Genomic DNA, 26,358 nt, shown 5'->3' with positions numbered 1-26,358 from the left:
CAAAAATACTTACATCGTACTCCGTGCCAAAACAGTAAACTAGTTAGCAAACATGCATGTCCTAGTTCATGTTAAAAGTGGCTAATGCATCACATGCAAAATGCGATCTAGGCAGGCTCGGCTAGCCCTAAACATGGTATGTGAAAATGCACAATTATCACATATTCGGTTTAGAATTTGAAATACAAATGCGGTTAGCGTGATGTACCGAGCCTAATGTATGCAATACAAATGCATGGATGCACGCATGCATAGCATAAGGTATGCTAATTTCAAAAAATGCCCTAATCTACCATCATAAGCGGGTAAATAAAAGGGAAGAAAGAAATGGGGATTGGAAGACATACACACCACCCACACACACTTATTACAGATTTGCCCTCACTCGGAGGGCCCAAATAAATATTACAGTCCCAAAATAATAAACAAATAAAATTATTACAAGATTTCTAATTTAATTTAAAAGAAAAGATGGCAAAGGAAAGAAGAGGGCAGCCGCAGCCTCTGCCTCTGCCTCGGGATGCGCGAATGATGCATGCTCGAATCCGTCTCGCCCGAAAAACCCGTACTGTACTCCTGCCGCCTCTGTTTGTACTGCCTTGTCATTCTGAAAATTGCCAAAGTACTGGAGCAAGTTCCTTGCATCCTGCAGAGCACCACCGGCCGGACAGAATTCCCACTGGCACTTCACAATTCCCATCGGCATTTGTTGGATTCCTCGGCACTCCAGATATTGCCGGTCGGCACTAAATTCTGCCGGTCGGCAAAAACTTCCTGTAGAAGACAATTTGACAGCAAACAGAGAACAGACAGTGCATGGCATGGGGTTCTCAGGTACATGTGGGCATGGTTGTGCTTATTATCATGTTTTGAACTCAAAGAAACACGACCCTCGATCTTTGAGCCATCAATGGAGCATGATGACCCAAGGGATCAAATTCGCCACTCAATGTAAGGATGCATGCAACAAACAAAATGAGATCCGAACCCTTTTCATGTCGAAGTCAAAGGCCCCAGTGACCGAGAATCAAGGTACATTGCATCACTTGGAGTATGAATGTCCCTTGACCCTCATATTTGGCTTGACACCCCAAGCCAAATGATGCAATGCATGTTATGCTCACAAGGCTCAAAATACAACATGATGCTAAACATGCAAGATATGCCAAATGTTATGCAACAAAAACATGGCAAGTATGTAATGTCAACATGCAAGATGCAATTAGGATATAAACATGAACCAATTTGCCATAAAGTTAGCATTAGAATAGCACATTAATGGGACAATCATGCAATCAATCATGAAATAAGCATGCAAAGGGGGCCTCGAAGTGATAAAGGTGCAGACCTTTATTCACCTCAAAACAGCACCAAAAGTGCTCAAAATGATGGACAAACAACTCATGTTAACAAGCAAACTTATGATCCCAAGGTTAAGGCACAAAAGGGGACAACTTTACTTCCAACAACAAGACCAAGCCATGGCATGATTAAGACAAGTAAGGACAGATTTTTTTTATGCAAAATGGGACCCCAAAACCTCCTAGTATGGCAGCTAAAGATGACTCCCAAAAGGCATATGCACTAAGGCTCATTCCTAAGCATAAGAGGGTACACCCTCAAGGCATAAAAGAGGCCATGCATGCACACATACAAACATGATCCTTGGGCTAAAATGTGATCCTAGATGATGTCAAATCATGAGGATGATTACAACCATGCATGCTAGAGGTCAACATGTTCAAAGCTTTTAAGCCAAAATGCAAAGCAACCCTAACAAACATGTCAAGCATGACCAAACGGATAGCCAACAGACTTTAAGCATGGAAAAACAACACTAAAAGCTTCATGGAACTAAGCCAACACACGCAAGAATCATGGCCTAATCATGAGATGCGCTTCTAAGCAAAATGGAGCAATACAAAGCAAGTATTACAAGCATACAAGGAGGTACAAATCCAACCAAAAACAGAGATCCCACATGACCTAAAAACACCCAAAAAGTTCTGAAATGAAGCAAGAACCAAGCAAGCATGCATGTCACCCTCTTGGGCCACAACTCAAGGAAACAAAATCATAAAGGGAGAGGGGGGGTCCCCCCCCTATGCAAGACTTCAAACCAACTTTTTTGACACTAAAAATACACTGATTTTCAATGATCAAAGGACCAAAACACTGAAGTGAACAAAACCTTATCAAAGAGGCACCAAAATGGACCAAACAAGGCCTAGAAGGGTGAGTTTGCACTCAAACCACAAAATGACCTTAATGAAAGTGCTAGAGCAGGAAAATACAAGCCCTTTTTATGTTATACACAAGGGCTAAAACAGCAAGCAAGATAGGTAAAAAACTATTTCAAGTTTGGGGAATATAAATCAAGATGCTCACCCTTGAAGAACCTTTGAAGAACAAATGGTCTATCCTCCTTCTTTTGATCAAAACCAGTCCAAAAACTCAAGAAACAACCCCCCAAGTCCCTCAATCTCGGAGTAAGGTGTGATGGTGTGTGTAATGGTGCAAAAGTAAGGTAAAAACCACCTTTTGAGCTAAGAAACACACACAAAGGAGGAGAGAGAGGGAGGTATAGAGATAATATGTATCTATATCTCCAAGGTCTGGTTTTTGGTTGCAAGAGTCTAACCTAGATCAAAGAGGAAGGCCCTCCTCTTATAAGACTCCCTCTTGCAAAGCTTATACAACAAGCTTGCTAAGCTTATACAACAAGCTTGCTTAGAGGGAGATCCCTCCATACACGTGTATGGAGGGGGGAAGAGTTGGTGCCAGCTATCACAGCTGGCACAAAATATCTCCATAAAGTGGATGAACAGTGGTTGACTGCCCAAAAATGCCATTTCGGCAAAAAACAGTGCCGACCGGCAACAAACTATGCCGACCGACAATAAAATGTGCCGACCGGCAAACAAAAGTGCCGATAGCAGCAAAAAACCAGCCGGTGACCTCTAGCCACTGCCGGTGGGGTGTGGGGATGGTCCACAAGCCCTACCCTGCCTCTCAAAGGCAAGATGCAAGTGTTTGGTGCAAAACCAGACACTAAACGGTTGAGTTCGGGGATCCTGAGGTAGGGCACGCGAGCCGAGACCTCCGGGAACTCCAAACAAACACAAACAAGGATAATCATTGAGTATTCAAACGGTGACGTCCAAGTCTTGAGGACGGTCAAAAATGGGGTGTCTACAGTTGCCCCTCTTTGACAGAACTCGAAAGTCATAACAATGACGGGAGTGAATGTCAAAGCCCAGAGACGACCCATTTTTGACAGGGCCGAAGACTTAGACAAACATGCAAGACAATCAAGGTATGCGCCCGAAGGCAGGGGCAAAATGCAAGACAATGCAGAGAGCCGGACATAACTTATGATCATGCAAAGAAAGCTGTAACGAAGCATACATGCGACAGTTTTATGCTAGCATACACCAAACTACACTACAATGCGGAAAGGATGTAAGAGAATTATGCAATTCTCAAAACGTCTCACTCGGGAGATACAATACCTGTGCGGCTCGTCTGGTTGCACCAGCTTCAAATGAACCGTACATACAACATCGTGCCTGAAAAGAAAACAAACTTAACAGGTACAATATCGTTAGCAACATGCACAGTAGTATACTCGAAATGCGTGACAGCGCAAAGCAAGTGGGGAGCATAACAATGCTGTGGAAATACGAACATGTAAATGGAGCATGTGGTCTACGCTGGTGATGAAATTGATCATAAGCATGCGGTTCATGCAAGCAATGAAATTAATAAAGATGCGGTCTACGCAAGTAATGAAATTAAAATAATCATACGGTCTACGCAATCAAAGCATGCGGTCTACGCAGGTAATGAAATTAAGATGCGGTCTACGCAATCAAAGCATGCGGTCTACGCAGGTAATAAAGATGCGGTCTACGCAATCAAAACATGCGGTCTACGCAGGTGACGAAATTAAGATGCGGTCTACGCAATCAAAACATGCGGTCTACGCAGGTAATGAAATTAAGATGCGGTCTACGCAATCAAAGCATGCGGTCTACGTAGGTGATGAAATTAAGATGCGGTCTACGCAATCAAAGCATGCGGTCTACGCAGGTAATGGAATTAAACATGCGGTCTGCGTAGGTAATGGAATTAAGCATGCGGTCTACGCAATCAAAACATGCGGTCTACGCAGGTAATGGAATTAAGCATGCGGTCTACGCAATCAAAACATGCGGTTTACGCAGGTAATGGAATTAAACATGCGGTCTACGCAATCAAAACATGCGGTCTACGCTGGTAATGGAATTAAACATGCGGTCTACGCAATCAAAACATGCGGTCTACGCAGGTAATGAAATTAAACATGCGGTCTACGCAATCAAAACATGCGGTCTACGCAGGTAATGGAATTAAACATGCGGTCTACGCAATCAAAACATGCGGTCTACGCAGGTAATGGAATTAAGCATGCGGTCTACGCAATCAAAACATGCGGTCAACGCAGGTAATGGAATTAAACATGCGGTCTACGCAATCAAAACATGCGGTCTACGCAGGTAATGGAATTAAACATGCGGTCTACGCAATCAAAACATGCGGTCTACGCAGGTAATGGAATTAAACATGCGGTCTACGCAATCAAAACATGCGGTCTACGCAGGTAATGGAATTAAACAAGCGGTCTACGCAAGTAAAGAAAGGATGTACCATTACATAGCATAATTGAAATAATTTGTGGAGTTCACAAAGCATGAAAAGGATATGGGGTGGGGCATTCTTCGCACGCATCGAGGGTTGCTCGCAGAAGTTGTGGCTTGAGGTCAACTCGAAGGTTCACGTTTCAAAGGTGTGATTTCCCGTATTGTGAGGGCGTCCAACGACGTGGCTGACCCGAACAAAGATGCGGAAGGTGCGTTAACCGCAAGGGGATTTTCACTGGTATCAATTCTGATACTTGGCTACCCTGCCATTCTACGTTTTATTTTCCTTTTTACTAGTAGTTTAAGCACATTGCACTGCCTCAGGCAGGTTTTATTTTCTTTCTTAAAATTCACACACTTTGCAAAACATGTGATGGGAATGAAACAAATCATTTTATTCAAAAGATGTTGCATTTGTGGATCTTCTGTGCATCGCATCGCAGGGTATCACACCACAATGTGAACGAAATTGAACTCATTTTGGAAATTTGCCATCGTAATAATCAGGTAGTGAACCGACTTACAACTCAATAAGCAAAACAAGGACATGACGCAACCAAACAAGTGTGAATACAACTTGATAAACAAATCAAGAGCTCAAAGAGAGCGAAATACAACTCGATAAGCAAATGTTCAAAACTCGACAAGCAGACAGGCGTGGCTCCCCAAGAGTCGATCGCCGGGGAGGGGTTGGAGGTGGTGAAGTTCCCCAATCCTTAGCATAAACAGCTCAGAAAACCAGAAGGAAGTCTACCGGCATGGTGTAGGGACCACCGGCTGCAAGGAATGGCTACCGGCCATGTGTCTGTTTTGTCGGCAAAATAAAATGGCCGGTCGGCAGAGTTTTTGGCCGGCCGGCACTAAATGAGGGGGACCACCAGAATGTTGACACCTGTCCCCCACTCAACCTTATCTCCTACAAAAGATCCCAGCCTCGTAGTTTTTCTCATTTTCACACTGATTCGCTCCAATGGAAGAGTTTCTTGCTCAAAATCTGACAGCTTGGATTGCTAGCTTGAATGGCTCGGAAAAAGTGAATTTCCGGGGTTTCGGCATAAATGCACTATTCACTCTAGGTCGCACCCCATTGCACCTCCCGTTTCTTCAAGCCGCGGCAAGGTTTTGGAATCCGGTGACACATGTCTTTAGCTTTGCCGGCAAGAGATATGTCCTACTTTTGAAGACTTCCGAGCCTTAATGGAGTCCGAGCGCGATGAGGAACTCCTGCCCCAACTTAATTTTGGTCATGTCCAATCCTTAGGGCGCATGTGTGGACTCAGCATGCGTGACGCTCGGTCCCTGATTTGTGACGGGATGCTGGACATTCCGAGTTTGGCTAATCGATTTTATGATGCTGGTGATCGCAACAACCATCACTGGCAAGGCTTCCGGCGACATGCCCTCTGCTTGTGCATGCTGTCCCATTTCCTGTTCGTCTCAGGGTCTGGAGGGGCTAGTATCCGGTTGATTGAGGTTGCCCAAGGCTTGAAGGAGGGCAAGAGCTGTATTGCCATGGCTCTGGCCGAGACGCTAATGGGTTTAGACGCCTTTTATCGTCATGAGACGTCTAGATTGGCGGGGAGTCCACTACTACTACAGGTAATGTTTCCCACCTAATCTCGCATTTATGTATTGCTCACATCACTCGGCCCTCGAGCTCGGTCTTTTCTCACAAAAAAAACCCCATTCTCACTCTTCTCTCCTCGTACATCTCTCTATTCTTTAATCTCTCATTTTTCAATCCCTCCCCAGGTGTGGCTGATGGATAAACTGCAGGTTGTGGACTCCTGCCCCGCATATTCAGCTCGCGGCTACTTCTTCCGGCATCGTCTAGTCAATGCCTTGGATGAGGAATGGTGGTTCGCTTGGATGTGCCACTTGTCCGCAGACCGTATTGCTTGGCGGTGCCCTTGGCTGAACCTTCCGGCAATGAGTTACAATATGCCTCGGCAGACTGGGATTCAACTGGTTGGTCTCACTCACTGTGTATTCTATTTCCCATTTCGGATTCGACGCCAATTTGGCCATGATCAGACCTGCCCGCCAGAGGGGATGGAGTATCCTGCTGCATTCCCAGCCCGGGGCGCGCAGCTTGCTTGGCAGGCCACTGCGTGGAGGATGAGAGAACTCCTGGCCCCCGCTCCTACTTTCAGTTGCACTTTGCCTGACGAGTGCATAGATTGGCTCAATGAAGAAGCACAGATCGGGCCCATCTTGGCATCAGAGGCTTCGGCCAGCTCTGGGAGGGGGCGCAGGAACACCTGACTTGACTATGCCCTAGATTTATTGCTTTATTAGTACTTTCAAGTTTTCTCTTATGAATGTAATAAAAAGCAACTTCAATTGTATGTAAGAGCAGGAGAACTCTGTTTTGAAATCAAAGAAATTGAAAGTTGTGGCACTGAAAATTTTCCACCTTGGTCCAAAAATGGTCAAAGTTGTAAAAAGATTATTTGAACAAAGTCAGCTTATATTAAAACTTTTCAAAGATATTTTTGATGTGGATCAGAACTGGACACGCCTGAGATCTATCACTCGAGATGCACAACCCCAGATTCCTGCAACTGGAAAGTTGCCCCTAGTCTGAAGAGCGCCGCAGCACTGCATAGCAACGAAAAGTTGCCCCCAGTCTGAGTGGCACCGCACCGGAGATTCCAACGAATGCTGATGAACAAAGATGACTGAGATGATCAAATGGACAAAGTTGATCGGGGAAGTGTTATAGCTGAACTTCAGGATGAAGCTGCCTACGTATCCCAAACATGGGAATCAAGCCTCACGTAGTTCCGGCTGGGGTTCACTCGAGTATTTTCACTCTCCTTTTGCGCTCTAACTTTTGCCAAGGCCGCCCTTTGCGGGTTTTCAGCCTTGCGAGCTCAGTTTTTATATTTTCTAATTTTTTTGTGCTCTGACTTTTGCCTAGGTCGCCCTTCCGAGTTTTTGGCCTAGCGAGCCTCTCAAGGGTAGTATTTCTTCAACTTGTCCATGTTGATCGGTTGGGAAAATTCCAAGCCATCTAAGTCCATCAGAACCATAGCTCCACCTGACCAGATAGCTTTGATGATGTAGGGACCAGTCCAATTGGGTCTGAACTTGCCCCTCGGGTCGTGGATGGGTGCTCGGTTGTCTTTGAGTACCAAATCCCCTTCCTTTAGATTTCTGGACTTAACCTTCTTGTTAAAAGCCCGAGCAATCCTGCGCTGATAACTCTGAACGTGGTATAGTGCTTTCAGCCTTCTTTCGTCAAAGAGCATAAGTTCCTCGAACCTGCTCTGCTGCCAATCTGCCTCAGCTATCTGACACTCGGCCAATACCCGTAAAGACGGAACTTCAATCTCAATAGGTAGAACAGCCTCCATTCCATAAACTAACGAATACGGAGTTGCTCCGGTAGAAGTTCTAATTGAAGTCCTATAGCCCCACAGAGCAAACGACAACTTATCTGGCCAATCTCGATAGGTCTCCACCATTTTCCGCAGTATATGCTTGATGTTCTTGTTGGCGGCCTCAACTGCTCCATTGGTTTGCGGCCGGTACGTAGATGACTTATGAAAAGCCACGTTATACTTTTCCAAAAAGTCGATCACTTCTTTCTTAAAGTGGGATCCATTATCCGAAATGATCTCGTTTGGTACCCCGTAGCGACAAATGATGTTGTTTCTGATGAACTTGGCGACGTGTGACGCTTTCAACACCGCGTATGATTGGGCCTCGACCCACTTTGTGAAATAATCTATCGCTACCAGGATATACTCATGTCCGTTCGACCCCTTCGGGGTAACAGCTCCGATCACATCAATCCCCCACACGGAAAATGGCCACGGGGACGTCATGTTGTAAAGCTTGGATGGTGGGATGTTCATACGGTTTGCGTGGATCTGGCATTTGTGGCATCGTCGAACAAAGCCGATACAATCCTCCTCCATGGTCGACCAGTAGTAACCCTGCCTGAGGATCTTTCTGGCCAGCATTACTCCATTCATGTGCGCACCACACTCCCCTCCATGAACAGCCTCCATTAGGCGCTTCGACTCTTCAGCTTCTACACAGAGCTTATGCATTCCCAGATGACCCCTTTTGTACAGCTTACCTCCGCAGATGATGAACTGAATAGCCATTCTTCTAATGGCCCTCTTATCCTTGGCGCTTGCCCCTAGTGGATACGTCTCCTTTTCCAAGAAGTACCAAATATCGTAATACCAGGGGTTGTCGTCTTGGGCCTCATCTATGGCGGAAATTGACTCGTATGCTGGCGCAAACTTCTGGTCAATGATGACTGGACGCATCTGGACTCCCGACGGGATGTCTATCATGGAAGATAGAGTTGCTAGTGAATCTGCGAACCTGTTGTTCTGTCTTATGAGGTGGGTGAAATTTAGCTTCTCAAATCGAGGAATTAACAAATCCAAGGTTTGGTGGTAGATTATCATCCTTTCCTCCTTGACCTTCCAGTCTCCTTTTGCTTGAGACACAACAAGATTCGAGTCCCCAATGACGTCCAACCGTCTTACCCCTAGTTCTAGGGCTGCTTCCAGACCAGCAATACATGCCTCATACTCTGTCTCATTGTTCGAGACTCTGAACTGGAGCTTGAATGCTAAAGGGATACGGGAATCGTCAGGCGCTATCAGCAACACCCCTATCCCATACCCATACTGGTTTGACGCTCTGTCAAAGTACATCGTCCAAGTTTCATCCTCGATGTGCAGAATGGCCTCATCTGGGAATAGGTACTCAACCGCTTCATCCCCCTCAACCGGGTGGTCGGCAAGGAACTCCGCTACCGCTCTCCCTTTCACCGACTTGCGTGTTACATACTTCAAGTCAAATTCGGAAAGCAATAGCAACCAACGAGCTAGCCTACCCGTAAGTGCTGGTTTCTCGAAAAGATATTTGATGGGATCCAAACATGAAACCAACATTACAGAGTGAGCTAACAGGTAGTGCCGCAGCTTCCTGGTAGCCCATACCAAGGCCAAGCAAGCCTTCTCGAGCGGAGTGTAGCGGGTCTCGTAATCCAGCATCTTTTTGCTCAGATAGTAGATGGCCCTTTCCACTTTGTCTTCTGACTCCTGTGCGAGCATGCAGCCCATTGTGGTCTCAGTTACCGAAAGATACAATATCAACGGTCTCCCCGGTTCTAGCGGTGACAACACAGGCGGGTTCTGTAGATACTCTTTGATCTGCTCAAAAGCTGCTTGACATCGGCCGTCCCATTGGAATTTCTTTCCATTCTTCAGGAGACCAAAAAGTGGTTCACAAGTCAAGGTTAATTTAGAGATAAACCGTCTTATGAATTGCACTTTACCTAGAAAGCCTCGCACCTCCTTTTCAGTCCTCGGTGGTGGCATTTCTAAGATGGCCTTGATTTTGGAAGGGTCGACCTCGATGCCCCTTTGCGTAATTAGAAACCCTAGCATCTTCCCTGCTGTAACACCAAAAGTACACTTCTGGGGATTCAGCCGCAGCCGAAACTCTCTGATCCTCTGAAAGAATTTTTGTAAGGCGGTGTAGTGGCCCTCTCTTTCTTTGGACTTGACAATCATGTCGTCCACATACACCTCGACCTCTTTATGGATCATATCATGCAATATTGTAGTTGCTGCCCGTTGATAGGTAGCTCCAGCGTTTTTCAGCCCAAATGGCATCACTCTATAACAATATGTACCCCACGGGGTAGTGAATGCAGTCTTCTCCCGGTCTTCGGGTGCCATTACTATCTGATTATAGCCTGAGAAGCCATCCATAAATGAAAGCAAGGCGTGTCCTGTCGTGAAATCTATTAATTCATCAATGTGCGGCAGGGGAAAGTCGTCCTTCGGACTGCCCTGTTCAAGTCTCTGAAGTCTACACGGACACGAATTCTACCGTCTTTCTTCGGCACCGGAACAATGTTGGCCAGCCAAGTCGGGTACTCAGACACCAACAGGAAGCCTGCATCAATCTGCTTGGTGACCTCTTCCTTGATCTTAATGGCCCAATCAGGGCGGATCCTTCTGAGCTTCTGTTTGACAGGTCGGGCCTCGGGATCAAGAGGGATCCGGTGCTGTACAATCTCAAGATCGATTCCAGGCATGTCTTCGTAGGACCACGCGAAAACATCTTTGAAATCTTTTAACAAAGTGACTAAGCGCTCGCGTTCCTCAGAAGACAACGTGGACCCGATCTGGACCAGCCGCGGGTCCTTCTCAGTACCAACATTCACAGTAGTGATTTCATCCATTAAAGGTTTAACAAATCTTTCCTGCTCTTGATCAATTAACCGTTGCAAAACCGGAGGAATTTCTTCCTCGTCGTTTTAATCAAAATTTTGAAAATCCTGATTTAAGCAATAAATCAAAGGCACAGAAAAATACTCCGAAACCACATCCACGTCGTTCTCATTAAATACTTCCGAGCCGTCGGATTCCTCTGTTACAACAGACTCAAAAGAAAATGAAAAAGATGACCTAGACAGGACTGTGGCATCCGGGTTATCACCCCCGGGAATACCGGACTCAGACTCAGTTGAGCTGGAATCTGATTCCGACGCACAAGATTCGGTAGAATCAGATTCCGGCTCACTACCTGACCCGGTGCTGCTTGATAAAAAGCCTTCTTCATATTGCCAGATGAGAGAAGGTGCGATGGACGCATCCAAAATAGCTGATGGTAGGCTCGCAGCCGCTTCATTCCCAATCACACATACCGAGGAGCTATCCCCCAAGCACTTCTGTTCGATTGGAGGATCTGAAAGCAGACATGCCAGCGCTGCCCCCATTTCGTTTTCAGCGTCCTCAAACTGCACTTCCTTACTTTGCTCAGCCTCAGCCGATAGATTTGCCTGCCCTTCGGCGATGTCACCCTCAGGTAACTGTAAATCAAAGAAAATCTCAAATCCCGGTACGCGTTTCTTCTCCGCGTTGAGCCACGGCTCTGGGAAGCCACAGAACGGAAAGTCCTCCCCCTCCCGGACGAAACGTCCGTTTAGGGTCCCCCGAATGGGCTGGTGCATTAAGTCAAAGGGCTTCCCCATCTGTTTCGCCCTGGCCCTTCCGGCCATTTCCTTTCCTTTCCTTATCCAATCCTCTTTGGTGGGTAGGTAGCCTAAACCAAAGGTATGGGGGTTATGTGGCACTTCGGCCGATGCTGCGGCACCTTTCCTGCCACTCTTGCCTAATCCCATCCCGGGGATGTGCTGGAGTTTGTTCATGAGATAGACTGCTTGGGCACTGACATACACCCCTTCGTTAGCTGCCATGATGTTCTGTACGACCCGAGCCTCGGCCAAGGTAAAACCTGATATGAACACATCTTCTATACCGTGCTCAATTTCTAGAACAGGCGTAGATACCTCTGGTGGTGGATGAATTGATGAGTTTCCAAAAACAATGGCTACTCCCTTCCCATAGGGGTATTTCACCACTTGATGTAGGGTAGAGGAGACCGCCTTTACCTGATGCAGCCACGGCCGCCCCAAAAGCATGTTGAACGTTGCAGGAACCTCCAAGACATGGAAATCTATCTCGTGCTGTCCTGACCTGACCCAACCTTTGTTTGAATCTTAACTGTCCCCATCACTTCCCGGCTTGTGTTGTCATACGCCCGAATCATCTGGGCCGTTGGCACAAAATCCGCGACTTTCAAACCAATCGCATAAGTTGTCCTTGCCGGGCAGACGTTGATGGCGGACCCCGTGTCGACAAGTACCACAGGTATCCATTTATCTCTGCACTCGACAGAGATGTAGAGCGGCTTGTTATGGTTCGCACCCTCGGGTGGCAGTTCTTTGTCAGAAAAACTCAATGCTGGGGAACTTCCTCCCGAAAAGACTAAGCCCACCAGTTGTTCGGGCGTGGTATCTATGGAAAGTTTGGCCTTATCCATGGCTGAAAGGACAGCCTGCCTATGTACTCGAGAAGCCATAAGCAGTCCCCAGATGGAGATGTCTGCTTGTATCTTTTTCAATTGTCTCAATACGGCCTCGTCTTCGAGTTGCTTCTCCTTTTGTTTCTCTGCTTCATTATCTTTTCCAGACGCCTCTGGTTGATCTAGGTGTGGACGCTTGAAATACCGTCCACTCCTAGTCATGTGATCGACTTCGCCGATATACCAGGTATCATCTGGTTGGTTACCTTTCCAATCCTCGTCCGTGTGGGCAAGACATAGATCGTCGTCTTCCCACCACATACTATCTGCAGCTGACAAGCATCTGTCTGGTTCTGGCACAACTGTCCCGATACTCGCAGTACCTTTTATCCCTATGCTCGCAGCATTCTCCATTTCCGTACTTGTGGCGGTTTCGACCCCCACGTGGCCTTTTGCTTTCCTGATCCTCTCAGAATCCTCGAATCTCTCTTGTTCTGACTGTGTCAATGCAGTAGATTGCTCACTGATCCCTGTGCTTAAAATGCTCCATTCCCGAGCGAAACTCTCGACACCGGCGCTCTCCGGCGATGTATTCTGTTCTTCGACACTCCCGGCCGTTGTGGACATTCCCGCCCCTGCCGGGCCTTGTTCTGACTGGAACTCCCCTATTACATCTGGCTGATCGTCTAACCATCCCGTGGCCTCCGCTGATTCTTCATTATCGTACCAGTTGGTGGCTGAATATTCTAGATCTTGGTTATCGCGAAATTGGAACTTGGCAAAATCCTCTTCCATGGCTACCAAATCATCCGTTTCCTGTGTTGGACTATTCCCTCGGATTACACACAGCTCTCCCCCGACTGGAAATTCGACATTTGGTCTATTCTGGCCCACTGGTGAAATGTAGTCACTCGGACTGTAAGCATTCCCAACATCATTCTCAGGCTCCATAGACTCTGGTTTGACAACCTCTTTCCTGTTCTCGATGGTCACCAGCACTGGCTTGGGTTGGGTTATAGAGACGTCCATCATGCACAAATCGGTGCAATCAGGGAGGAAAACTTTCAGTTTAGGCAAGTAGGAGGGTGTGATATAGATACTAGGATCGTAGGATGCGACCCCAGTGTAGATGAAGTTGATTCTTTTGGGTGGTGGAACTTGGTTATGTGTGGGGAGAGGATTTGTAGTAACATTGGGTTTCTCAGGGGGTAGAATCACCCCATTATCAATGAGATCTTGAATCTCATGACGTAAATGAAAGCATAGGTCGGTGTCGTGACCGTGCTGCTGGTGGAACGCACAATACTTGGTTGGATTGTGGGTGGCGGGTAGTCTTTCAGGTAAGGGCCGCGGCTCTAGGGGCTTCAGATGCCCTTTTCTGATCAAAACCCCCAAAGCTTTGGACAGGGGCATATAAAGTGGAGCGAAGGTTCTGGTGTTTCTGGGAGGGTATTTGGCTGTTGTGAGTTGCTTTCGGACGCACCGGAGAATGGTGTGGCTGCCGTATTTCTTGGGGAAGGGTTAGTGGTGACCATACTCACTTCGGAGGTCCTGGCAGTCGTAGCGCCGCTCGGGCCTGCATTAGTATTACGATTGAAATTTCTGCGGGGTTACTCCCGGTCATTATCAATCCACCCTTGTCTTAGGGCGTCCTCGATCTGTACCCCCATTTCATGCAGATCAGCAAAGGTAGGGAAGGGGACTACGATCATCTTTTGCATTAGCTTCGGCTGGAGATTACGCACAATCATCCAAATCTGGTCTTTGTCCGTGGGTCTTAAGGTCATCATCGAAGCCTTAGCCCACCATCTGGTTACAAATTCTGAGAAACTCTCCTTGGGTTCTTGCCTCGTTGTCTCGAGATCCCGGGTCGTGATCTCGATTTGTGTGTTATACGAGTACTGCAGGATGAAGGCCTCGGCCATCTCGTCCCAATTTCTCTTGACGTCATCCTCTAACTTGGCATACCATGCAGCCGCCACACCCGACAAGGTCCGGCCGAATAAAGATAGCTTCTGCAATCTAGTGAGGCCCATTGGCCTTAGGACGTCTGAGAATAGTCGCAGGTGTACCATGGGATCCTCAGATCCGTCAAAACGATCAATTTGTGGCATCTTAAACCGATCTGGCAGCATCATAGCTGTGTCGATGTATCCGTCTCCAATGTCGGGAATGGACTTCGTACCTTGAGATTTCTTGAACAGCTTTTCACGCTTGTGCATTTTTAACGTCATGGGGTCTACCTCGGACTCAAAGGGAGAATCCGACAGATTGATGGGGGTGGGTGCCTTGGATTGTTGAGGTGGAATCGGGAGGGGAGCTGGCCCTGTTGGGATGTCTGTATCCTCTTGGACGTTCCGGGCGATTGGTGTCTCTTCGGGTATTGAAACCCTTAATGGAGGGGGGATTTGCTGCGAAGGTGATGCCCTAGTTTGCTGTTGCAATCTCCCAATTAAATCCGCTTGCTCACTCATGACTGTACCTTGTTGTCTGGCGAATTCTACCTGTCGGACAGCATCCTGCTGCATCATTTTCATGCTTTCTTGAAGTTGGCGCACCATCTCCTCTAAGCTAGCCATACTATTCTGCTCTGGTTGAGTTACTGGTATGCATTCCCTCTCTGTGGATGAAACAGGATCCTGATCCCTACTGTACACAGGTGGGGTAGATGAAGCCCTCTGTACTGACTGTTGGACCGATGTCCTCTGCTTAGTTGCCTTCCGTTTAGTAACCGGGGGTAGAGAATGGTACACCGGTTGTCCTTCTATCAGATCCTCAGATCGATGGAGCCGACGACCTCTGATCCAGAGTGCTTGGGGAATGTCTACTGGGTTGGACGTAATGATGCTAAACTACCTAGCAAAAAGATAAATAAAGCAATAAATAAACCAACAACCGGACATCACAACAGTATAAAATAAACACAGTTGGATATTCAATACAAAGTCGGTGAGCCGAACACACTGTTCCTCGATATTGATCACTGTTTCCCCCAAAACAAGCTCTGTTCCCAACACTGAACCCTGATACCCGCAGATAACTGATTCTCTTAAAACTGATACTGATGCCCTCAGGCCTGATGCCCAGACTTGCAAACTGGTATGTACATTTCCCTGTAGAAATACATTCTAAAAGCACATAGCAAGTAAAGAGAGCCAAAACACCCCTACATTGGGGTAGGGTTTCCCTGTCCTATTTTGTCAGGAGCTAGGGTTTCACTATGCACGCAGCAGTTCTCAAACAACCTAATATCGGGTAAGCAGCCTGTCCTAATTTGGAATGGTCACTATGGATCCGAATATGCACTAGGTCGAATGGTCAAAAAGGGTGCCCCGGTAAACCGGGGTTTGTGTTCCCATGCTGTCAGAGCCCATAGCCGGTCAGCCTTATGGACATGCCTTGACAAGGCAAGCCTCCGGCAAACCGTTCAGGAATGGCAGATGGCAAACACTGTGTTCCTAGGCGCACCAATGCACATGCAATGCAAAGAAACATATAAGCGAAATCAAAACAGGATATCACGAGTTTGAGTCAAGCTCTCTAAAACTCCCTAGCAGAGTCGCCAGAAACTGTAGACGCGCCCGTGGGCCTCATGCTACAGTTCGGACTCGATTTGTGTCACGGTTCTTAATCTGAACCAAAGAGTCCAAATCTGGCAAATCGTTTTGAGAAACAGATTTTTGAAAAAGTAGTGCCAAACATGGACTGCTTTGCCAGATACAGAGTCGCCACCTAAATATTTTAAAATGGGGAAATTTAGAAAACCCTGACTCGGTGCCGAAGGCCATATGTCCGTCATCACCGGAGTTGTCTCGGCTCGGGAGCTTGGGTACGATCGGGGAAGGTCAGCTATGAGCACCCCCTCTCGCCCGGTCCGAAGACCGGCCTCTACTAACCGTGATATCCAGTTTTGAAAACGTTATGTGTTCTTATTCCAATTATTAGCCTAGCATTACTATGTTATGCGCGCGGCAAACAAGTATAGACCGAATCGCCCAAATTGGAAATAAAACATTTTATGTTCGTTTTGAAAATGGTTTGCTACTCGAAAGTAGGCTAAAATGCAGGTTTTGCCACCTTCAAGTGGGCTTTTGGAAAAGATGGTTTTGCCACTATCTAGTGAGCTTAAAAATCGCAGTTTTAACGCATTATCCCAATTTAAGCAATTTGACCTCCACCCACAGGCATTCAAGCAGTTTATCTCATGTAAGCACTTAGCCGCATGGCAAGCATACTGTCATGGCAACACTCACACGCATGCTGGATGCTAAAGCAAAAATACTTACATCGTACTCCGTGCCAAAACAGTAAACTAGTTAGCAAACATGCATGTCCTAGTTCATGTTAAAAGTGGCTAATGCATCACATGCAAAATGCGATCTAGGCAGGCTCGGCTAGCCCTAAACATGGTATGTGAAAATGCACAATTATCACATATTCGGTTTAGAATTTGAAATACAAATGCGGTTAGCGTGATGTACCGAGCCTAATGTATGCAATACAAATGCATGGATGCACGCATGCATAGCATAAGGTATGCTAATTTCAAAAAATGCCCTAATCTACCATCATAAGCGGGTAAATAAAAGGGAAGAAAGAAATGGGGATTGGAAGACATACACACCACCCACACACACTTATTACAGATTTGCCCTCACTCGGAGGGCCCAAATAAATATTACAGTCCCAAAATAATAAACAAATAAAATTATTACAAGATTTCTAATTTAATTTAAAAGAAAAGATGGCAAAGGAAAGAAGAGGGCAGCCGCAGCCTCTGCCTCTGCCTCGGGATGCGCGAATGATGCATGCTCGAATCCGTCTCGCCCGGAAAACCCGTACTGTACTCCTGCCGCCTCTGTTTGTACTGCCTTGTCATTCTGAAAATTGCCAAAGTACTGGAGCAAGTTCCTTGCATCCTGCAGAGCACCACCGGCCGGACAGAATTCCCACCGGCACTTCACAATTCCCATCGGCATTTGTTGGATTCCTCGGCACTCCAGATATTGCCGGTCGGCACTAAATTCTGCCGGTCGGCAGAAACTTCCTGTAGAAGACAATTTGACAGCAAACAGAGAACAGACAGTGCATGGCATGGGGTTCTCAGGTACATGTGGGCATGGTTGTGCTTCTTATCATGTTTTGAACTCAAAGAAACACGACCCTCGATCTTTGAGCCATCAATGGAGCATGATGACCCAAGGGATCAAATTCGCCACTCAATGTAAGGATGCATGCAACAAACAAAATGAGATCCGAAGCCTTTTCATGTCGAAGTCAAAGGCCCCGGTGACCGAGAATCAAGGTACATTGCATCACTTGGAGTATGAATGTCCCTTGACCCTCATATTTGGCTTGACACCCCAAGCCAAATGATGCAATGCATGTTATGCTCACGAGGCTCAAAATACAACATGATGCTAAACATGCAAGATATGCCAAATGTTATGCAACAAAAACATGGCAAGTATGTAATGTCAACATGCAAGATGCAATTGGGATACAAACATGAACCAATTTGCCATAAAGTTAGCATTAGAATAGCACATTAATGGGACAATCATGCAATCAATCATGAAATAAGCATGCAAAGGGGGCCTCGAAGTGATAAAGGTGCAGACCTTTATTCACCTCAAAACAGCACCAAAAGTGCTCAAAATGATGGACAAACAACTCATGTTAACAAGCAAACTTATGATCCCAAGGTTAAGGCACAAAAGGGGACAACTTTACTTCCAACAACAAGACCAAGCCATGGCATGATTAAGACAAGTAAGGACAGATTTTTTTTATGCAAAATGGGACCCCAAAACCTCCTAGTATGGCAGCTAAAGATGACTCCCAAAAGGCATATGCACTAAGGCTCATTCCTAAGCATAAGAGGGTACACCCTCAAGGCATAAAAGAGGCCATGCATGCACACATACAAACATGATCCTTGGGCTAAAATGTGATCCTAGATGATGTCAAATCATGAGGATGATTACAACCATGCATGCTAGAGGTCAACATGTTCAAAGCTTTTAAGCCAAAATGCAAAGCAACCCTAACAAACATGTCAAGCATGACCAAACGGATAGCCAACAGACTTTAAGCATGGAAAAACAACACTAAAAGCTTCATGGAACTAAGCCAACACACGCAAGAATCATGGCCTAATCATGAGATGCGCTTCTAAGCAAAATGGAGCAATACAAAGCAAGTATTACAAGCATACAAGGAGGTACAAATCCAACCAAAAACAGAGATCCCACATGACCTAAAAACACCCAAAAAGTTCTGAAATGAAGCAAGAACCAAGCAAGCATGCATGTCACCCTCTTGGGCCACAACTCAAGGAAACAAAATCATAAAGGGAGAGGGGGGGTCCCTCCCCTATGCAAGACTTCAAACCAACTTTTTTGACACTAAAAATACACTGATTTTCAATGATCAAAGGACCAAAACACTGAAGTGAACAAAACTTTATCAAAGAGGCACCAAAATGGACCAAACAAGGCCTAGAAGGGTGAGTTTGCACTCAAACCACAAAATGACCTTAATGAAAGTGCTAGAGCAGGAAAATACAAGCCCTTTTTATGTTATACACAAGGGCTAAAACAGCAAGCAAGATAGGTAAAAAACTATTGCAAGTTTGGGGAATATAAATCAAGATGCTCACCCTTGAAGAACCTTTGAAGAACAAATGGTCTAGCCTCCTTCTTTTGATCAAAACCAGTCCAAAAACTCAAGAAACAACCCCCCAAGTCCCTCAATCTCGGAGTAAGGTGTGATGGCGTGTGTAATGGTGCAAAAGTAAGGTAAAAACCACCTTTTGAGCTAAGAAACACACACAAAGGAGGAGAGAGAGGGAGGTATAGAGATAATATGTATCTATATCTCCAAGGTCTGGTTTTTGGTTGCAAGAGTCTAACCTAGATCAAAGAGGAAGGCCCTCCTCTTATAAGACTCCCTCTTGCAAAGCTTATACAACAAGCTTGCTTAGAGGGAGATCCCTCCATACACGTGTATGGAGGGGGAAGAGTTGGTGCCAGCTATCACAGCTGGCACAAAATATCTCCATAAAGTGGATGAACAGTGGTCGGCTGCCCAAAAATGCCATTTTGGCAAAAAACAGTGCCGACCGGCAACAAACTATGTCGACCGGCAATAAAATGTGCCGACCGGCAAACAAAAGTGCCGATAGCAGCAAAAAACCAGTCGGTGGCCTCTAGCCACTCCCGGTGGGGTGTGGGGATGGTCCACAAGCCCTACCCTGCCTCTCAAAGGCAAGATGCAAGTGTTTGGTGCAAAACCAGACACTAAACGGTTGAGTTTGGAGATCCTGAGGTAGGGCACGCGAGCCGAGACCTCCGGGAACTCCAAACGAACACAAACAAGGATAATCACCGAGTATTCAAACGGTGACGTCCAAGTCTTGAGGACGGTCAAAAATGGGGTGTCTACAACCTTACATACCCAACTAATTAAAATTATTACAATCAATTAATCATCTAAAAATCCTAAACCTTACATATTCATCTAATCAACATAATTAAAATTAATCAATCATCTAAAAATCCTAAACTTTACATATACATCTAATCAACATAATTAAAATTAATCAATCATCCAAAAAATCATAAACCTTACACACCCAATTAATCAAAACAATTAAAATCAATCTGTCATCTTCATATCAATACAAAAATCAAATCAATATTAAATAAATACAAATAAATAAATATAACGAATCAAATATAAACAAAGAAAAATGAATTTTATACTCACAATATTTTATTGAAGATTAAAGAATATTTGAAAACTAATAGAGCCACCAAAACAAAACCCTAATATTTCATTTTCTTTCCTCTCCTCCTTTTTCCGCCGTTCCCCTCTCTCTCGGGTGCTTCTCTATTTTGTGATTAATCTCTCTCTCTCTCCCGTAGCCCCGCTGCCTCTACTTCTCTTTTTTCCTTAATTTGTTTATAACCTAAACACTTCTTATAAATCCTAATAGTTATAATATTATATAACCTCATAGTTATTATACTATATAATATAAATACAACATAATTATAATATATATAAATATAAATATAAGATAATATATATATATATATATATATATATAACACCTCTGTTCTTTATATAACAAATATAAATATTTAAATATTTAGATTAATTATATATAATTAAATAACACATTAAATTAATTAATCACCACATTAAATTCATTAAACTCACATTAAATTCCCATGTGACCACACAATTAATAAAACCAAAAATAAAATAAGATAATAATAATAATAATAATAATAATAATAATAATAATAATAATAATAATAATAAATAATGACTTAAGAAAATTAGGGTCGCTACAATATACACACCTCAAAAGAATCTCGTCCCGAGATTCGATAGGAAAGAATAGTAAAGAAAAAGCTCCGGGTGCAATTCCCGACACTAAGTCAATGCACAATTCTACTACCCGTCGAGGAGGAGGTCTAGGTATCTCTTGAAAGACATCCTCAAACTCACGCACCACATCTACCTCACTAATATCCTGCTTAGAGATTTCTACCGAGCACAGAAAACTCGTCATCACCGACTCTTCTCCATCACTAGAAATGTGGGTAAGCCGTGGCATACCGGGAATATCTATATTTACAGTCCTTCCAGCACAATCTAGAGTCACAAAGTGTTTTCGCAGCCAATCCATACCCAAAATAATTGTAAACCCCTCAAACCCTAAAACAATTAGATCCGCATACAAGACTCTACCCGCAAAATCAATCTCAAAATCTTTACACATCCCATAAAGAGTAACTGCCCCTCCTAAAGGGGTTTCAACACAAATAGGTCTAGACAAATGAGATAGTTACAATACGTTCTCTTTCTACAAACTGCCTAGATATGAAACAATGAGAGAAACCAGTATCAGAAAGTACTCTAATCGGTTCTTAAAAAAAAATTAAAGGTACCTTCCAGCCATCACCTTCAAGTTAAACACATAAGAAGAATTCGTTCTTAAATACTTATAATAAATTCAACGACCAAACCAAACCAGCTAACCCATGTTTCCACAATTCGAGGATCACCTAAACTCTCACAAGTCTAGGGTAACCTAGAGCTCTGATACCAAACTATCACGCCCCAAAATTCAGACAATTAAATATTAAATTAGGACTAAACCCCAATTAATATTCCATCATCCAAATCCTAGGGGTGAAAGAAAAAAACTAAAACGCCAACCCAAACCATCCACCATAAAATTCATAACTATCAAATACCTCCAACATTAAAGTAGCAACAACTAGTCCAAACAACTTAAATAAAGTACGGTTACAAATCATGCCAAATTATTCCAATACTAAAGCCATATAAAAAAATAATAAATACATGAACTACTAACAAGTCTAAGCTCAAAAAAAACCAAAAGAAATCCAAGAGATATGCCCAAAAACTTTAGTTACTTCTCGTTACCACCGTAGCCTCAACTAATCCTGCAAAGGAAGCTCAGCTGCGCTCAAACAGAACGCACCCGAGTTGCCAAGAGACAAAACGGGTCAGTGTACGGGTATACTGGTATGAGTACAAGATTTAACACCCACGTGTCCACCAGGCACAGACAAAAATACATTTAATTCTTATCACGGGACAAGACAAGTCGTTCCAACCGTACCGAGACGAATGTGTAGTTTCCCGAGATACGATGTCATTTAGTTTCTTGTCCGTACACAACGAAATATAAATTGATTATAGAATAAACAAAATAGAAATAAAAAATATGGTGGGTCAGCCCTGCATAAAAAGTTAGTAAGACCCACCATCCTGCAAAACAAATAAAGTTAGTATAATTTAATCATAAGTAACGTATTAAAAAAATATATAAAATTACACCGTTTCATACTTAAATAATTCGAATTGATCAAAACTCAAAGAACGAAAGTTGTACAGAATCAAATTTCCTATAAGACAACATGAACGAATTTAACAGAGACTGAACAGGTTAAGAGAAAAACTTGATATAAAAATCTAGACAGAACTCAATCGAAAAATCTGAAGCTGAAAACGAACCAAAACTGCCCTAAGATGATTTTTTTCGAAAAATTTCAAAACATGAAAAGTGTGCAGAATAATGTTTTACTTCAGTTTACGCGAAACCAATAAAAATGAGCTCGTTTCGTGGGTTAAAACAGCCTCTAAAATCTGCATTACCAGAATGAATCAAACCAACAATAGCCAAGGTAATCCGATTATTAGTTCTAATCGATCTTTTTAATAAAAAGCTACAACACAAAAGTTGTCCAAAATCACGAATACATGCTTCTGCTCAAATTTCATAATTTATCAAGATCGTTTACTATTTTTTTATCATGTACATAACAATACCATACACACTATACTAATAAATTCATAATTAAATTCTTTGTTCCTTAACTCCACCACTTCGGCTCTCCCCTTCCGGCCTACACATATATCCCATGTGCCTCCCGTATACCTAACACCGCTCCAAAGCCAAACTTGCATGGGGATATCGTCCCGAGTTTGACTCAGACTCCCCGGATGGTTAGCATATACGTACGCGCGCAAATCAAAGCACTCGTCTACTCATGAGAATGAGGCAACAATATATTTATACACAACATCTCACACATAAGAATAAACATAACAATGCCGAGTCTAAGGCATGCAAATAAATCTCATAATCCTCACTTTTTTTTTATACACTCTTTCTCCCCATCACTCAAATAAAACAACAATCCATGGAGTCATGGTGGAGTATAAGGAATTTATCTATAGTTTCAAAATTAATTTTAATTTCATATGACCATGAGTGTAATTACAACCATAAAATAAATCCATATAAAAATCATAAACATGTCATACACAACTAATCCAAATAAGTAAAATCAATCCTTCATTTACATGCAAATACATAATCAATCCAACATCAAATAAAAATAAATAAATAAAAACAACGAATCAATCCATCCTCTAACCAATATCTCTGGATTCTAAGTTTATTTTAATTTTATATAATCATGAGTGTGATTACAATCATAAAATCAATCCATATAAAAAAAATCCTAAACCTTGCATGCAACTAATCAAAATAATTAAAATCAAACAATTATCTAAAAACCCTAAACCTTACATAAACAACCAATCAAAATAATTAAAATCAATCAATCATCTATAAACCCTAAACCCTACTTACACAACTAAACAAAATAATTAAAATTAATCAATCATCTAAAAACCCTAAACTTTACCTACACAACTAATCAAAGTAATTAAAATCAGTCAATTATCTAAGAACCCTAAACTTTACATACACCACTAGTCAAAATAATTAAAATCAATTTATCATCTTTGTGTGAATACAAAATCAAACTAATATCAAATAAATAAATAAAAACAAAGAATTAAATATAAATCAAGGCAAGTGGATTTTGTACTCACAATTATTTTTGAAGATTAAAGAATCACTCAAAGAATTAATAAGTCACCCAAAATAAAACCCTAAACCTTGCATATCCAACTAATGCAAATAATTAAAATCAATCAATCATCCAAAAAACAAAAACTCTAAACCTTACATACACGTCTAATCAAAATAATTAAAAATTAGTCAATCATTTAAAAATTCTAAACCTTACATATCCAACTAATTAAAATAATTACAATCAATTAATTATCTAAAATCTTAAACCTTACAAATACATCTAATCAACATAATTAAAATTAATCAATCATCTAAAAATCCTAAACCTTACATATACATCTAATCAACATAATTAAAATTAATCAATCATCTAAAAAAAATCCCAAACCTTACCTACCCAACTAATTAAAATTATTACAATCAATTAATCGTCTAAAAATCCTAAACCTTACATATACGTCTAATCAACATAATTAAGATTAATCAATCATCTAAAAAAAAAAATCTCAAACCTTACATACCCAACTAATTAAAATTATTACAATCAATTAATCATCTAAAAATCCTAAACCTTACATATACGTCTAATCAACATAATTAAAATTAATCAACCATCTAAAAAAAAATCTCAAACCTTACATACCCAACTAATTAAAATTATTACAATCAATTAATCATCTAAAAATCCTAAACCTTACATATACGCCTAATCAACATAATTAAAATTAATCAATCATCTAAAAATCCTAAACTTTACATATACATCTAATCAACATAATTAAAATTAATCAATCATCTAAAAAATCATAAACCTTACATACCCAATTAATCAAAACAATTAAAATCAATCTGTCATCTTCATATCAATACAAAAATCAAATCAATATTAAATAAATACAAATAAATAAATATAACGAATCAAATATAAACAAAGAAAAGTGAATTTTGTACTCACAATATTTTATTAAAGATTAAAGAATATTTAAAAACTAATAGAGCCACCAAAACAAAACCCTAATATTTCTTTTTCTTTCCTCTCCTCCTTTTTCCACCGTTCCCCTCTCTCTCGGGTGCTTCTCTATTTTGTGATTAATCTCTCTCTCTCTCTCTCTCTCTCTCTCTCTCTCTCTCCCGTAGCCCTGCTGCCTTCGCTTCTCTTTTTTCCTTAATTTGTTTAGAACCTAAACACTTCTTATAAATCCTAATAGTTATAATATTATATAACCTCATAGTTATTATAATATATAATATAAATACAACATAATTATAATATATATAAATATAAATATAAGATAATATATATATATATATATAACACCTCTGTTCTTTATATAACAAATATAAATATTTAAATATTTAGATTAATTATATATAATTAAATAACACATTAAATTAATTAATCACCACATTAAATTCATTAAACTCACATTAAATTCCCATGTGACCACACAATTAATAAAACCAAAAATAAAATAATAATAATAATAATAATAATAATAATAATAATAATAATAATAAATAATGACTTAAGAAAATTAGGGTCGCTACAATATACACACCTCAAAAGAATCTCGTCCCGAGATTCGATAGGAAAGAATAGTAAAGAAAAAGCTCCGGGTGCAATTCCCGACACTAAGTCAATGCACAATTCTACTACCCGTCGAGGAAGAGGTCTAGGTATCTCTTGAAAGACATCCTCAAACTCACGCACCACATCTACCTCACTAATATCCTGCTTAGAGATTTCTACCGAGCACAGAAAACTCGTCATCACCGACTCTTCTCCATCACAAGAAATGTGGGTAAGCCGTGGCATACCGGGAATATCTATATTTACAGTCCTTCCAGCACAATCTAGAGTCACAAAGTGTTTTCGCAGCCAATCCATACCCAAAATAATTGTAAACCCCTCAAACCCTAAAACAATTAGATCCGCATACAAGACTCTACCCGCAAAATCAATCTCAAAATCTTTACACATCCCATAAAGAGTAACTACCCCTCCTAAAGGGGTTTCAACACAAATAGGTCTAGACAAATGAGATAGTTACAATACGTTCTCTTTCTACAAACTGCCTAGATATGAAACAATGAGAGACACCAGTATCAGAAAGTACTCTAATCGGTTCTTAAAAAAAAATTAAAGGTACCTTCCAGCCATCACCTTCAAGTTAAACACATAAGAAGAATTCGTTCTTAAATACTTATAATAAATTCAACGACCAAACTAAACCAGCTAACCCATGTTTCCACAATTCGAGGATCACCTAAACTCTCACAAGTCTAGGGTAACCTAGAGCTCTGATACCAAACTATCACGCCCCAAAATTCAGACAATTAAATATTAAATTAGGACTAAACCCCAATTAATATTCCGTCATCCAAATCCTAGGGGTG

The sequence above is a fragment of the Camellia sinensis genome, chromosome 9, assembly GCF_055761805.1.
Source record: "Camellia sinensis isolate YWXY chromosome 9, ASM5576180v1, whole genome shotgun sequence".
In the NCBI taxonomy this organism is placed as follows: Eukaryota; Viridiplantae; Streptophyta; class Magnoliopsida; order Ericales; family Theaceae; genus Camellia; species Camellia sinensis.
Note: the sequence above shows the minus strand (reverse complement) of the source record.